The sequence below is a fragment of the Halichoerus grypus genome, chromosome 6 (assembly GCF_964656455.1).
Source record: "Halichoerus grypus chromosome 6, mHalGry1.hap1.1, whole genome shotgun sequence".
Classification (NCBI taxonomy): Eukaryota; Metazoa; Chordata; class Mammalia; order Carnivora; family Phocidae; genus Halichoerus; species Halichoerus grypus.
The window spans coordinates 24,371,878-24,387,153 of NC_135717.1; the positions used below are offsets into that span (position 1 = coordinate 24,371,878).

Consider the following 15,276-nt stretch of genomic DNA (forward strand, 5'->3'; position numbering starts at 1 on the left):
GCAAAAGCAAACATGAACTATTGCAACTTCATCAAGATAAAGAGCTTCTGCACAGCAAAGGAAAAGCTCAGCAAAACTAGAAAAGGCAACCTATGGAATGGAAGAAGATATTTGCAAATGTCTTATCAAATAAAGGGCTAGTATCCAGGATCTATAAAGAACTTATCAAACTCAACACTCAAAAAACAATTAGTCCAGTCAAGAAATGGGCAGAAGACATGCACAGACATTTCTCCAAAGAACACATACAAATGGCCAACAAACACATGAAAAACTGCTCCACTTCATTCGGCATCAGGGAAATACAAATCAAAACCACAACGAGATACCACCTCATACCAGTCAGAATGCTTAAAATTAACAAGACGGGAAATAACAAATGTTGGCGAGGATGCGTGTGTCACCACTCACTGAATCAGAAAAACAGAATATTGCCCACACCCCAGAGATCTCTTCATGGTTCTCTTTCTTCCCTAAAGGAATTTACTATCTTGACTTTTATGGTGTTCATTTCCTTGTTTTCCCTTATAGTTTACCTCCTAAGGAAATACCCCTAAACAAATTATCATATTTTACTTGCTTTTGACCTTTATGTGTGTAATCAGATATTACTCTGTAATATTTGGCTTCTTTTCTCAGCATTATGTTTTTAAGATGTGTCGACGTTGCTGCAGGTTGCTGTAGTTAATTTTCATTGCTGTATAATATCCCATTGTATAAAAACATCATGTGTTTTTTATCTGTTCTACCATTAATGGACACTGGGTAGTTTTCATTTTGGGGCTATTAGTGATTCATGCTGCATTGGATTCTTGTACATGTACGCTGGTGCGTATAAGCATGCATTTCTGTAGCATTTTTCTGGAAGACGAATTGCTAGTTCACACTGACATGACATTTTACCATGCGATTTTCCAAAGTATTGAAATGCTCCCATTAACAGGAGAGGAGAATTCCCATTGTTCCATAACATTGGCATTATTTGTTATTGTCAGAGTTTTTAATTTTTGTCAATCTGATGGATATATAGTGTTATCTTACTGTAGAGTTTTATTTTTGCATTTCCCCATGTTTGCAGGTTAATTTCAGCTAAACTGAAATCTGCTCTTTGAAACTTATGGGCATTTATGTATCTTTTAAAGAGTCTGAGATTAAAACGGCTACTTCAAAAATCAGAGTAACATGTCTTAAATATAGAATTAAAATATTAAGGTGTTCTATGGCTACCCTTATGAAGCTAACTCTGAAACACAGGTTTGATTTTATTCATGAAGCCTCAAGCGATTTGGATCCTGTTTCCATCTGTATTTCAAAGCTCATATTAAGCTACTTTTTGAACATTCCTCAGTCGATGATCTTTGTCCAAACCCAGTAAAAATACAACCAAAGCATAGCTAATGACTGCATGAGAGAATCTGCCCATTTTACCTACTTTGGATAAAGCTACAGAAGAATGAAGAAGACACCCTCAGTGAACTCAGCCCTCCTGTCCCTGACTCTGACTCTGATGTACCAGGACAGCGTGATGAGGATGAGAAGGTGAACCAGATGTCTGCTACCTCTCTCATCCCCAAGAGCTGACCCGGCTCAGCCCCAGGCCACCTGGTACTCAGACCTCAATCACTTCTCCGCACGTCCTTCAGGGAATCCATCATTATTTTGTGGTTGTTTTTTTATAAGCAGAAAATTTTATGGGGAAAAATGAAGAAGAGGATTTACATCATGCAATGTACCTACCACAGATGTTCACAGCCAACTTTTTGGCTCCCTGAAATTCTTTCTCTCAGGGCTGCTACCATAACCCTTCTCTCCTTTCTTACACGCATCCCAGTCTTCCTTGATGTCCTGGGCAATTCATTTCTACCCTCTAACTTGCATTCTCTGCTCAGAAATACAAAAGCCCTTCAATTCACATGACCCTACCCTTCAGAGAAGGCAATGCAGTTCTGTTAGCATCCTAACATGCTCTTGGGATTTTATCCCCCATCACATTACAGTTTATAAAATACCCCTCATAGCCACGGAGAATGTGAAGACAAGGTCTGATAAATACATCTTTGCCATCTTTTTATGTCAACTTCCAAAGTTGATCCAAACCTTTGATCCAAACCCATTAGCCTCACCACCACCACCCAGCCCTTGCCAGAAGAGTTAACATGAACTGACAGGAAGTGAGTGACTTCCAGTTGGCTTTGACCACCAGCAAATTGCCCAAAAGGCAAGTAAGAACATGAGGAAGCAGAAGCATGAATGATCCAGATGACGAGGCTCTGAGCTCTTAACACTCTGGGCCTGGGGCAGAACATCCAAGGCCTGATTGCAAGTTCTCTTGTCACTTTGCCTTCCCCTAAGTCTCAGGTTCCCTACCCTGGAGCACTGCAGTGCTGGCGGGGAGGCTCTGCTGCCGGAGGATCAAGAGCAGTGGAGAAAATGGACAGGTCTTCTGCTCTACGAGGTCTACGGACAGTCAGAAACAGTAGGTAGATGGTACTTTCTTGGTCAGTCAGGATGTGCTGAGCCACTGAGCCCAGCAGACGAGCTGAACCATGTATGTGCAGAGGCCCCACTCTGCTCACAGCATTGCTTGAAGCCAATGGGAGGCTTCAGAATTCTAGGCTAATTTGCCCCAAATCAATTTGCACAAAGACAATTCACAGCTCATCAGTTTGTCAAGAGGCCAATGTACTGAAAACTATTGGACAAAACTTTGAAAAGGGGTGTAAGGACATGGTGCTACCATCCTTGTGATCATTAGCTCTAGGGAGCCCAGGAAGGGTGGCGGGATGGGAGGTTCTCTCCAGTTACATGGAGCCCACCATCTGCAAGTCCTGCCTACTTCATCCCTTCCTAGGGTGGCAACCACAGGCAGCCAGGAGCTGGCCCCAGCAGTTCATTTCTGGTGTTCACGTGGACAGCACACAGGTTTGATTGTGGGACACTAGCTAGAGTGGGGGAGGGAGCAGAAACTTCCTGTATATACCAACACACACACACACACACACACACACACACACACACACAGTGTGACTCCCAAAGGCATCACTGACTAGCCAGGTGACAGGGCATTCAGAGTATCAGGCATGTCTTGAACCACAAAAACGTTATTAATGATAGTAGGGGCAGGGGCAGGTATCTTTCTTCCAACACAATTCTCAAGTCATTTCTGTTGCTGGGCCACTTTGCCCAGCCTCCTTGTTATCCCTGTAACTGACAGACAGATGACTACCACCTCAGGAGCTGGAGCAAAATGACTATTTTAGCCTCAATTCACATACTTGTCTGACTTTTTTGCAAAAAAATATGCTTTTAAATCATCAGTTAATTGGTCTGCTTCCAGGCCTAAGAAATATTAAGACTCTAGGTTAGTTCTTGTATGGTTCATAGTTTATATTTGGACAAGGAGGAGGGTGGGATGAGAACTACAATATACCCATGATCCAGGTTCCTTTGTATCAACTATTTGCAACAACAGAATACTGCCTTATACCCAGGTGGTGCTGTATTTCACAAAGTATTTTCATAGCCACTGACTCATCTGTGGAACATTTTCCACATGCCTGTACTGTGAGCAGCAACATAGCAAAGGAGAAAGAGCTTTCCCTCTCAGGAACTCAGACCCCAGTTCAAATCTCAGCTTGCCAATTACAGGCTTCAAGACCATTGGCATAGCATTGAACCTTCCAGAGTCTCTGCTTCTCTGTCTCCAAAATGGAAATATAAGCCAGTCTCGCTGGGTTGTGATAAGGGAAATGAAAGGAAGTATATAAAGCTCTGGCTACAATGTCCAACCTCTTGTACATGCTCACCTTGCCGTTACTCTTGTTTTTAAGTAAGTGTTGCCCTAGATGCTAGGATAGTAGAGATGAATGGGGCAATCTCTATTCTCAGGATGCTTGTTATCCACTGAGGGAAACAGACAAGCAAAAATAAGTATAATTGGGAGCTCCTGGTTGGCTCAGTGGGTTGAGCTTCCGACTCTTGGTTTCAGCTTAGGTGGTGATCTCATGGGTCGTGGGATTGAGCCCCCGCATAGAGCTCCATGCTCAGCAGGGAGTCTGCTTAAGACTCTCTCTCCCTCTGCCCCCCAAACCCCATTCAAGCACTCTTGAGCTCTTTCTCTCTCTCTAAAATAAATGGATAAATATTTTTAAAAAAAAGAAGTATAATGCTCTGTTGGCTACAATGGAAGTGTGGGAAGAAATACTACAGAAGGAGAATCTCCCAACTGACTTTTCTTGGGGCCAGGATAATAGCTAGTTGTAACTGTTTATGGAACTAACTTGGTGTGCCAGGCACTGTGTGAAGAGTTTTCCACACACTCACAGGTACTATGAGAGCTAAGTGTTGTAATTACCCCCCTTTACAGAGGAGAAGATGAAAGGGGATTAATTGGCACATAGCTGGAGTCAAGATTCAAATCCTTGGGTGGCTCAGTCGGTTAAGCATTTGCCTTTGGCTTGGGTGGTGGTCCTGGGGTCCTGGGATCGAGCCCCGCATTGGGCTCCCTGCTCAGCTGGGGAGTCTGCTTCTCCCTCTCCCTCTGCCCCTCCCCCTCCACCCCTACTCTGTCTCTCGTTTTTCTCTCTCTCAAATAAACACACAAAATCTTAAAAAGAAAAAAAAAAAAGATTCAAATCCTGGTCTGGCTTAGCTTTAGAAAGATATTTTAGAGTACCATAAAGGAGGAATAAAGTTCATCAGGAAGATAAATGGGGGTGGGGCAGTTGCCTAGCAGAGGGGACAACACAATCTGAATATTCTCAGCACAGCTCTGAGTCGTTGAGACAGTGTTCCTATCACTGTTTAACAGCCTGAGTCAATGTTAAATGATGTCATGGCCTTCCTCTAACAAACGGACACATGTCTGACATACAGTGCGTACTCCACACCTCACATTACATGCCCACAGCCCCGGGCTCACCCCTTTGCTTCTTTTTTGGCCCCTCCCACTGGACCGGGTAGCCCCAGGAGCTAGCACAGGCCCAGTCCATGTCAGGTGTGGTGAATATCTGCTGACCAGAATTGGGTCAATGCCTTGCACCTAGAATCTGGGCCTTCTAGCTTCCCCATAAGGGTTCTTTGCATAGCATCGAATGACATGGATGAGTGAGGATGCTGTGTGTGGTTCTTAATGCTTTGTAATCAGCCTGGACTCTTTGACCAACCCCATTTTCTTTCTTTTATGAATAGGGAGTAAGTTGTGGCACTCTCCGTGGAATGAAGATCAAGCCGGGTTCCATCGGGGAAGGCATCCCCCGCCTTCGACGTCCAGGTCTGGTCCTAAAGGCATTTGCTGGGTGCAGTTAGGGCTCAGCTGGGATTGGACAATTGTGGGACACCAGGTGACAGAACCAGCTGTGCCCACTCCACCCCACCCCCACCCCAGTTGTTGTCCTTCTTCCTCTCCTCCTGTTTTCCCGCCGATTTCCTGGGGAGGCTTCAGTTGAGAACTGCAGTATCCTGGGCATGAATGCTGCTCAGCCTGGCAGCCGGAAGCCTCATACACAACAGATGGGACCAGAGCACCTGGAGGGAGCCCTGGCAGCTCTCTCCATCAGCTGGTGCTTCTAGTTTTCCCTGATCTGTGTTTTCTAGCTTGAAGACACGTTTGCCACGTCTGCATGTCCATGAGACCAGTAGACCCATAACTTGGGTTTCACCACTTCCTGACTTCAAACTCTTCTGACAGCTGTAATCTATTTCCCAACAGGGCTCCTCCCCCCATTTATTCTCACCAGTGTCACACAAATAGTCCGGTACTGTGTGGGTGGGGCAGGCGTGTTGGGGTGACCCTGCAGGGTGGGATTCACACGCCTGTTGCTCCAGATCATTGACGACAAGGGCAACAGCCTGCCGTTCAACACTGAAGGCAACACTGGCATCAGGATGAAGCCCACCAAGCCCATTGGCCTCTTCATGGGCTACGAAGTAAGTGGTGATCCTCACCTGCCCACTTCCAGGCCCCCAAAACCCCTTCAGGGAGCAGTGTGGGTGCTAAGGGGGTGGATACAACTCCGCAACACGAGCCTTCTTCACACCTCCCTTCAGTCACTCCAACTCAATGAAGCCTCTTCTAACTAATCTCTAAGCTCCTAGTGTGTTCTCACATCCTTTCCTGTCCGAAACCGTCTGACACTTAAGTGTTGACAGGGTAGAAAGAAGCACCCTAGACTTGGGTTCCAATGATCTCTTTTTTTTTTTTTAAAGATTTTATTTATTTATTTGACAGAGAAAGACACAGTGAGAGAAGGAACACAAGCAGGGGGCGTGGGAGAGGGAGAAGCAGGCTTCCCGCTGAGCAGGGAGCCCGATGTGGGACTTGATCCCGGGACCCTGGGATCATGACCTGAGCCGAAGGCAGAAGCCTAACGACTGAGCCACCCAGGCGCCCGTCCAATGATCTCTTGAGGTTGAGTATGCAGGAAGCTTTGACTGAGTTCAGATCCTACAGTCCCACTTACCAACAGGCTGTGCACAAATCTGTTAACCTTGCTGAGCCTCCAGAGAGGACAGTGGTGCCCCCACTTCACAGAGGAAGAAACTGCAGATTGGAAGCTTTGTATGTTTTCCCCACGTCAAATAAATGGCAGGTCTAGGATTCAAGCCCACATCTTTTTGGTTCCCAAACCCTACGTAAGAAATCCAGGGATTACATAAAACTGTGACAGGCTCTAAGGAAACCTGAAACTCTTGACCAAATTCTCAGCTTCCAAGATTGTCAGGGGAGAGTGGACAGACCTTGAAGTTGATCTCAGACCCGTCTCCTTTCTCCACAGGAACAACCGTTGGTGTCCCTGTTGGCCTCACTCTATGCCTTGGGGGTGGGTGGTGCTGCTCCTTTTGTGCCATTACTGACCAAAAGCAAATAATGCAGGCCCTAGCCTTAATTCACAGTAGTACGATTTTAGGCTTGGATAAAAGAGAAAATAAACAGAGTAACAGATATATAGATCAGTGGTTCTCAACCCTGCCTGTATGTTAGAATCAGTTGAGAAGATTTAAAAAAATAATTCTTGGATCCAACCATAGAGATTCTGGTTAAATTAAACTGGGATGGTCCAGAGCAACATCAGTTTTTTTTTTTAGTTGGAAATAACATATTTTATTTTACAAAGATGTCCTCCTCTATGCCCACACCTATGTAGATATATACCCCATTTCACATGCTCTCTTGACTATATGTTGTCACTCCTCCACTGAGATTTGTTTGCTTTTTTCCTTTCTTTTCTTTACTGAGGTAAAATATATAAAATTTACCCTTTTCACCATTTTTAAGCATACAATTCAGCAGCACTGAGTAAATCACAACATTGTACAGTTACCACCATGCATCTCCAGAAATTTTTTCCATCCCAAATGGAGACTCTGTTCCCATTAAATAATAACTCCCCCCTCCTCCTCATATCCCCAGCATTTGGTAACCTTTAATACACTTTTTGGCTTTAAGAATTTGCCTATTTTAGTTACCTCTATTAAGTGGAATTTTACAACATTTGCCCTTTTGTGTCTGGCTTATCTCACCTAGCACATGTTTTCAAGGTTCATCCATGTTGTAGCGTGTGACCAAATGTCATTTTTTTTCAGGCTGAATGGTATTGTATGGGTGTACCATATTTTGTATATCCATCAATTTCTTAATAGACATTTAGATTATTTCCATCTTTTGGCTACTGTGAATAATGCTGCAATGAACATTGGTGTGCAAGTATCCGTTTTGAGTTCCTGCTTTCACTTCTTTTGGATATATACCTGAAAGTGGAATTGCTGCATCATATGGTAATTCTATATTTAACTTTTTTTTAAAAGATTTTATTTATTTATTTGACAGAGAGAGAGAGACAGCGAGACAGTGAAAGAGGGAATATAAGCAGGGGGGAGTGGGAGAGGGAGAAGCAGACTCCACGCTGAGCAGGGAGCCTGATGTGGGGCTTGATGCCAGGACCCTGGGATCATGACCCGAGCCAAAGGCAGACGCCCAATGACTGAGCCACCCTGGCGCCCCTGTATTTAACTTTTTGAGGAACTGCCAAAATGTTTTCCACAGTGGCTGCACCATTTTATATTTCTATCAGCAACGTACAAGTGTTCCGGTTTCTCCATATCCTTGCTAAACCTTGTTATTTTCAGGTTTGTTTGTTTGTTTTGTGTGTATAATAGTCATTCTACCGCATGTGATGTGGTATCTCATTGTGGTTTTGATTTTCATCTCCCTAATGACTAGTGATGTTGAGCATCTTTTCATGTGCTTATTGGCCATTTGTGTACCTTCTCTGGAGAATTGTCTATTCAAGTCCTTTGCCTATTTTTAAAATTGGGTTGTTTGTTTTGTTGTTGATTTGTAAGAGCTCTTTATATATTCTGAATATGAACCCCTCATAAGATATATGCTTTGCAAATATTTTCTCCCATTCAGTGCATTGTCTTTTCACTCTTTTGATAGTGTCCTTTCAAGTAAAATTCTAAAAATTTGATGAGGAACATTTTATCTATTTTTTTCTTTTGTTTCCTGTGCTTTCGGTGTCATAGTCAATAAATAATTGTCAAATCCAAAATCATGAAGACTTCCCCCTATGTTTTCTTCTAAGAGTTTCAGAATTTTAGCTCTTGTGTTTAGGTTTTTGATCCATTTTGAGTTAATTTGTGTATATGGTGTATAAGGTAACTGCATTCATTTGCATCTGAACATCTAAGTTTCTCAGTGCCATTTGTTGAAAAGATTGACTCTTCCCACTGAATGGTCTTGGCATTTTTGCCTAAAAGCCATTGACAATATATGTGAGGATTTCTTTCTGGGTTCTCTATTTTATTCCAATCATCTATGTGTCTTTTTTTTTTTTTATGCCAGTTTTGTATGGGTGTACCATATTTTGTATATCCATCAATTTCTTAATAGACATTTAGATTATTTCCAGTATAGTTTTGCAGTAAGTTTAAAAATCAGTAGTGTAAGCTCTTCTCCCTGGAAAGAAGAACTTTCTTCTCCCTTTAAAAGATTGTCTTGGCTATCTGGGATCTGTCAAGATTTCATATGAAATCTATAGTTTTGCAGTAAGTTTAAAAATCAGTAGTGTAAGCTCTTCTCCCTGGAAAGAAGAACTTTCTTCTCCCTTTAAAAGTTTGTCTTGGCTATCTGGGATCTGTCAAGATTTCATATGAAATCTATAGTTTTGCAGTAAGTTTAAAAATCAGTAGTGTAAGCTCTTCTCCCTGAAAAGAAGAACTTTCTTCTCCCTTTAAAAGATTGTCTTGGCTATTTGGGATCCGTCAAGATCTCATATGAATTTTAGGATGAATATTTCTATACCACTGAGATTTTGATAGGGAGTGCATTGAACCTGAAGATGGCTTTGGGTAGTATTGTCATCTTAATATTAAGTCTCCAATTAATACAGTATGTCTTTCCATTTATTGATACCTTCTTTCATTTCTTTCAGCAAAAATTTTTATTTTTCAGTGTACAAGTCTTTCACTTTCTTGACTAAATTTATTCTTAGTATTATATTCATTTTGTTGCTATTCTAAATAGAATCATTTTTTAATTTCTTTTGTCCATATATAATTTTTTCTGTTTTTTAGTTCTTTGTTCATTTTTTCTCTTAGTTTTTGATCATTTAACACGTTTGACTTATTATTTCTTCCAAGTTTTTATTTAAATTCCACTTAGTCAACATACAGTGCAATATTAGTTTCAGGTACAGAATTTAGTGATTCATCACTTACATACATCAGCCAGTGCTCATCCTAAGGAGTGCACTCCTTAATCCCCATCACCTATTTCACCCATCCCCCTGCCCCCCCCCCCTCTGGTTACCATCACTTTGTTCTCTACAGTTAAGAGTCAGTTTCTTAGCTTTCCCCTCTTTTTTCCCCAATGTTCATTTGTTTTGTTTCTTAAATTCCACATATGAGTGAACTCTAGAAATCAGATTCTCCCACTTCCCTGGGGGTTGAGGTTGCTGGGGTTTCATTGTTTTGTTTTTGATTTTGGACTGTTGAAGGCTATCGTAGTCCTTTGTTGTGGTACTTTTGCAGATTCTTTAAAGACTATTGTTTGTCATGTGTGATTACTGAGGTTTCTGATCCTTTAGCTCGTGTTCAGTTAATGTTTTGACAGAGATTTCCTTGAGGGACAGGAGCTCAAATGAACAAAGAAAAACATCACCAACCAAAAAAGAAGAGAGAACAACCACTGTGCAGATTGGCTCTGTGCTGGGATACTCCTTCACCACTTAGCTGGACTTGCTCTGAGCCTAGGGATCAGCCTGAGATGAAAGCTTAAGGTTTTCTCAGGACTTTGCTGAGCATGCATCTTGCCCAGGCATGTTCATGGCTGTCTTAATTCCCCCATGCATATAGCTGTCTTGAACATCCTAATTTCAAAGACAAAAAACAAAAACCCCCCCAAAACTCACTCCAGCATCTCCCCCAGACCTTGATGGCCTATTGTATATCTCCACCCATAATCTCTTACTTCAGGCAACTTCACTTTTGTAGTTTGCCTGGTAGCTTCTATGAGCCGTGCTTGCTGCTTTTTTCTGAGTTACATAAAGTGAGTTCCTTGCACCTGTCCTTCAGGCAGCCCCCCAGATAGGTTAGAAAAGATGCACACAATAATCATTATTTTACTTTAAAACATCTGTTTTTTGGGGGCACCTGAGTGGCTCAGTCGTTAAGCATCTGCCTTCGGTTCAGGTCATGATCCCAGGGTCCTGGGATAGAGCCCCGCATCGGGCTCCCTGCTCCGCGGGAAGCCTGCTTCTCCCTCTCCCACTCCCCTTGCTTGTGTTCCCTCTCTCGCTGTGTCTCTCTCTGTCAAATAAATAAATAAAATCTTTAAAAAAAATAAAACATATGTTTTTTAAAAAGTTAATCGGTATCACAAATGGAAAACAGTATGATTTGCCAAAAACAGAAGGCAATTAAACTATAACTACAATGCAAACAAAACAATTTTTCTTGAATTCTAGCTAAACCCTGTTCCCACTAAAAGCTCCAGTCCTGAAACTTACTCTTGGTAGTTCCAGAGCTTTTAAAAACATGTCAGACAGTCTCCTTAATACAATCAGAACAATTGGAAGGGAACCTAAAATGGGATGTCATTCAATGTTTTTTTTTTTTTTTTTTTCCTGGACCCTTTTCAAATCATTTCGTGTTTCATGAGAGGGATGATCTCAACACATTGCTTAGTGGTTGAGTACAAAGGCTGTGGAGCAAGAATTAAATTCAAATACCAACCCTACCACTGACCAGCTGAGTGACTTTGAGTGAGTTATTGTGCTTCTCTGAGCATTCATTTCTTCTGTTATGGCCTATAAAAATCTAGCCTCACATAAAACCTGCACATGAATGTTGAGAGCAGCTTTATTCACAATAGCCCCAAACTGGAAACAACCCAGATGCCCTTCAATGGGTTGACACCCAAACTGTGGTTCATCCATAACATGAAGTACCATTTAGCAGTAAATAGAACAAAGTATTGATGAACATAAGAAGCTGGATGAATTTCCAGAAAATTATACTGAGTGAAAAAAATAAAAACAGAGCTAGTCCCAAAAGATTACATACTATAGGATTCCATTTATGTAACATTCTTAAAGTGACAAAATTATAAAACTAGGGAATAGATCAGTCCCTGTCAAGGGCTTAGGGATTTGGAGGGAGGGAAAAGATGAGGGAGATGGGTGTAGATATAAAAGAGCAACACAGGAGATCCTCAGGATGACGGGAGTCTTCTGTAACTTGACTCTGGTGGGGGATGCACATTTGATAAAATACACGTAGACACACACAAAAAAGTAAAAGTAAACTGGGAGATCTAAGTGAGATTGGTGGACTGTAGCAATGTCAATATCCTGGTTGTGATATTGAACTGTAGTTTTGCAAGATGCTACCATTGGAGAAAACTGAGTAAGTGGCACACAGGATCTCTCTGTGTTATTTCTTATAACTGCATGCAAATATATAATTGTCTTTTTAAAAAAGATTTATTTATTTATTTATTTGAGAGAGAGAGAGAGAACATGTATTCATGCATGTGTGCATTAGTTAGGGAAGGGGTGGAGGGAGACAGAGAATCTCAAGCAGGCTCCATGCTGAGTGCAGAGCCCTACACAGGGCTCGATCTCACAACCCTGAGATTATGACCTGAGCAGAAATCAAGAGTTATCCGCCCAACCGAATGAGCCACCCAGGTACCCTGCAAATATACAATGATCTTAAAATAAACAGTTTAATTAGAAAAATAAAAGCCTTGTAGGTTTTCTGGGAGGATCAGATGATGTAGTATTTTGGGAAGGAAATTCATTTAACAAAAGTTTATTGACACCTCTCATTTGTCCAGGCGCTATGTGAATGCTAAGCTGAGAACAAGTAAATAAAATACACAGGGTCCATGTTCTAGTGGAAATTTTGTTATACTAGAGTGCCACACAAAAGTGAGTTGTTACTTTAAGAAATTATCCTTAAAATTGGCTCAATATTGTTCACTAATTGACAAGTAGTGTTCATTGAGTACTTGGATATAATGAAAATAGACTCAGAGAGATTACAAAACTTGCCCAGGTGCCAAGTAGAGCCAGGAGCGGGATCCAGACCCAGATCTGAGCACCAGGTTGTGGCTCATCATCTCTAAACTCATTGCCTTCAACAAAGGGGTATTGTTGTCTTTGCAGGACAACCCAGTAAAGACAGCCGAAGTGGCGTGTGGGGACTTTTACAACTCTGGAGATAGAGCAACTATGGATGAAGAGGGCTACATCTGGTTCCTGGGGAGGAACGATGACATCATCAATGCCTCTGGGTAGGTATGGCTGACCTGAGCCGGGAGGCATCACCCTCACATGCCTCATGGGATCTAGCTTGTTCTGACATTCATCCAAGCTTGGTGATGGTTAGCTCAGTCTAACTCTGAGCAGAGCTCTGTCCGTGGGGCCCTTTTCTGGGGATACCTGTGTACCTCCCCCAAGCCCTGCATCCAGAAAAGTCTATCAAAATGTAGTTCAAGAGGTCTGCAAGGCGAACCATAATGAGACATTATGCAATTTAAGGAATTTGGAAGGAAGACGTTACTTAGGCCCTTTTTGGTTGAGGAAGCTTCCTCTATGTTTGGCTCCTCTAATGGGACACAACAATCACTGAAAATTTTAATAATAGATAACAACAACATAAACCTTTATGAGGCACTTACTATGGGGACGCACACTCTGCAGTGCTTTATATAACCCAGCTCTCAATGCTAGAAGGTAGATGCAATTTTGCCATTTTACAGATGAAGGAACTGGGTTACTGACTAGTGAATAAAGTTCCTTAAAGTTTCAAAGAGTGCTGGGTACAACCAAGATTTACCAAAGCTGTCTGGCTCCAAGTCAGTCGTCCCTAAACCTTAACGTGATTTGGAAGAAAAAAAAAATGACACATTGTACCAGAGTAACAAGTTCTCTTGGATATTTCAGGGAAGTTGAGTGTGTTTACCTTTTAAATTTCTAAAACATGCTAATATAATGGGGAAGAGTATGCAGAATTTGCATGAATGTTTAAGATAAAGGCCGAGGCTTCTACTAGGTTTCATGCCAAGGGAAGCTGCTTGAGCCCAGCCCCAGAGCTCGGGGAGGACTAAACATTCACCCTCCTCCCTGAGCAGAGACAGTGAGGTGAGAAACTCTGGGGAGCATGTGAGTGTTGTATTTCTCAGCACGGAGTGCCCATTCTTCACGTTTGGGGCCCATGACAGAGCCAGGGCACAGGTATCTGGCTTCCTGTGACAGTTATCCTATGTGACAAGGGACGAGGTGACCCTCCAAAACATGAGACTTGAGGGCCTGGGTCACCCGGCCCTGGCAGCCACTCAGAAACCAAGGAGCCATTGATCCTGCAGGTACCGCATCGGGCCCGCAGAGGTGGAGAATGCCCTGGCCGAACACCCGGCTGTGGCTGAATCAGCTGTGGTGAGCAGCCTGGACCCAATTCGAAGGGAGGTAAGGAGGAGGACACAGAGGTCATCGTGTCTGTGTGTGGGCACCAAGGCAGGTGCGGGGAAACCTTCCTCCCGGTCCTGTCTCTCCAACCTTGGACCTAGGGTGGAGGGGGGCCCCCCCGGGGTGTGCATGTGCATTTACACTGTGTGGCCACCAGAGAGCAGTGTGGCCTCAACCATGTGTGACAGAACATGATGCTTGTGAGTGTGGCTTGCAGCTGGGGCTACTGCTGCCCATCTCCTAATTTCTGAGCCCTTCCTACCTGCCGGCTCATTTCACCCCCCTCACAGCAACCTCATTAATTAAGGACTCTGAGACCCTTTTTTACAGGGAAAGAAACAAGCATAAGGAGATTAAATAAGTTGCCTGATCACAAAGCTGTTAAGTGGTGGAGCCAGAATGGGAATCTGAGCAGTCTGGCTCCAGAGCAAGCATTCATTGATTCACTGTGTGCTGAGCACCTACTCTGGACAAGGCCCTGTGCCCTGTAGAAGCGACATGAATAATAGGAACGTAGTTAATCACCACCATTGATTTAATGCCCACAGAACTCTACCTACAATAATAGTGAAAATGGTGATGATAATGATAGGAATAAAAATCAGTTGAAACGAGCTTCGTGGTTTATATGAATGATCTCGATGAATCTTGAGAGCCATGCCCTGAGGAATGAAGCCGTGCTGTCCCCACATCAGAGAAGGACATGGAGGCTGAGGGAGGTGAAGTAATTTTCCAAGGCAGAGAGTAGAAATTGGAAGTATGGACACTGGTCCTGTTCTTTTCCAGGGGCTCAACTGTCAACTTGTTTTTCCATTTACTTAATACACATTGACTTTTTAGACTCTACACTTGGTTGCCACTCCCCCTGAGCCTCCACTCTGGTTCTGTGCTGCAGGTGGGGAAGGCATTTATTGTCCTGACCCCGGAATTCCTCTCCCATGGCCGGGACCAGCTCACCAAGGAGCTGCAGCAGCATGTGAAGTCAGTGACAGCCCCGTAGAAGTACCCCAGGAAGGTGAGTGAGGGCAGAGGGATGGGGTCTGGTCCCCTCCAGTGGGCCCTGGGCTCTGCTGCCCCAAATCTCCTAGGGTCGCTGAGGTGAAGCTGATGTAGCCCATGGAATGAGCATTTTTCTCTACCGAAGAAGCATTCAACTTAGGGGTTTAGGGGAGATCCATCTTAATCCTGGAAACCTCTATCCTGTGTCAGAAAACAAAAAGGCTGACAAAAAACCTACAGAAAAAAATCAGCCAAGAGCCTAGAAATATCCAAGAAGGTTATTTGAAATCTTTCACAATGTGAA

General features: G+C 43.0%; 1 protein-coding gene across 2 annotated transcripts in view; it reads left to right on the forward strand.

Moving 5' to 3' along the window:
* Positions 1-1,855: 1,855 nt before the first annotated feature.
* LOC144382261 (uncharacterized) overlaps positions 1,856-15,276 on the forward strand; it is a 37,045-nt gene continuing 23,624 nt past the window's right edge. The window contains exons 1-7 of one of the 2 annotated variants that reach the window (XM_078074740.1): positions 1,856-2,476; positions 5,191-5,272; positions 5,827-5,928; positions 7,585-7,776; positions 12,672-12,799; positions 13,874-13,973; positions 14,869-14,988. The gene's annotated coding sequence lies outside the window, so the exon portion shown is untranslated. Of the gene's footprint in view, positions 2,477-5,190; positions 5,273-5,826; positions 5,929-7,584; positions 7,777-10,850; positions 11,265-12,671; positions 12,800-13,873; positions 13,974-14,868; positions 14,989-15,276 lie in introns of those variants that run through there. The other variant, XM_078074741.1, reaches the window with a different exon arrangement.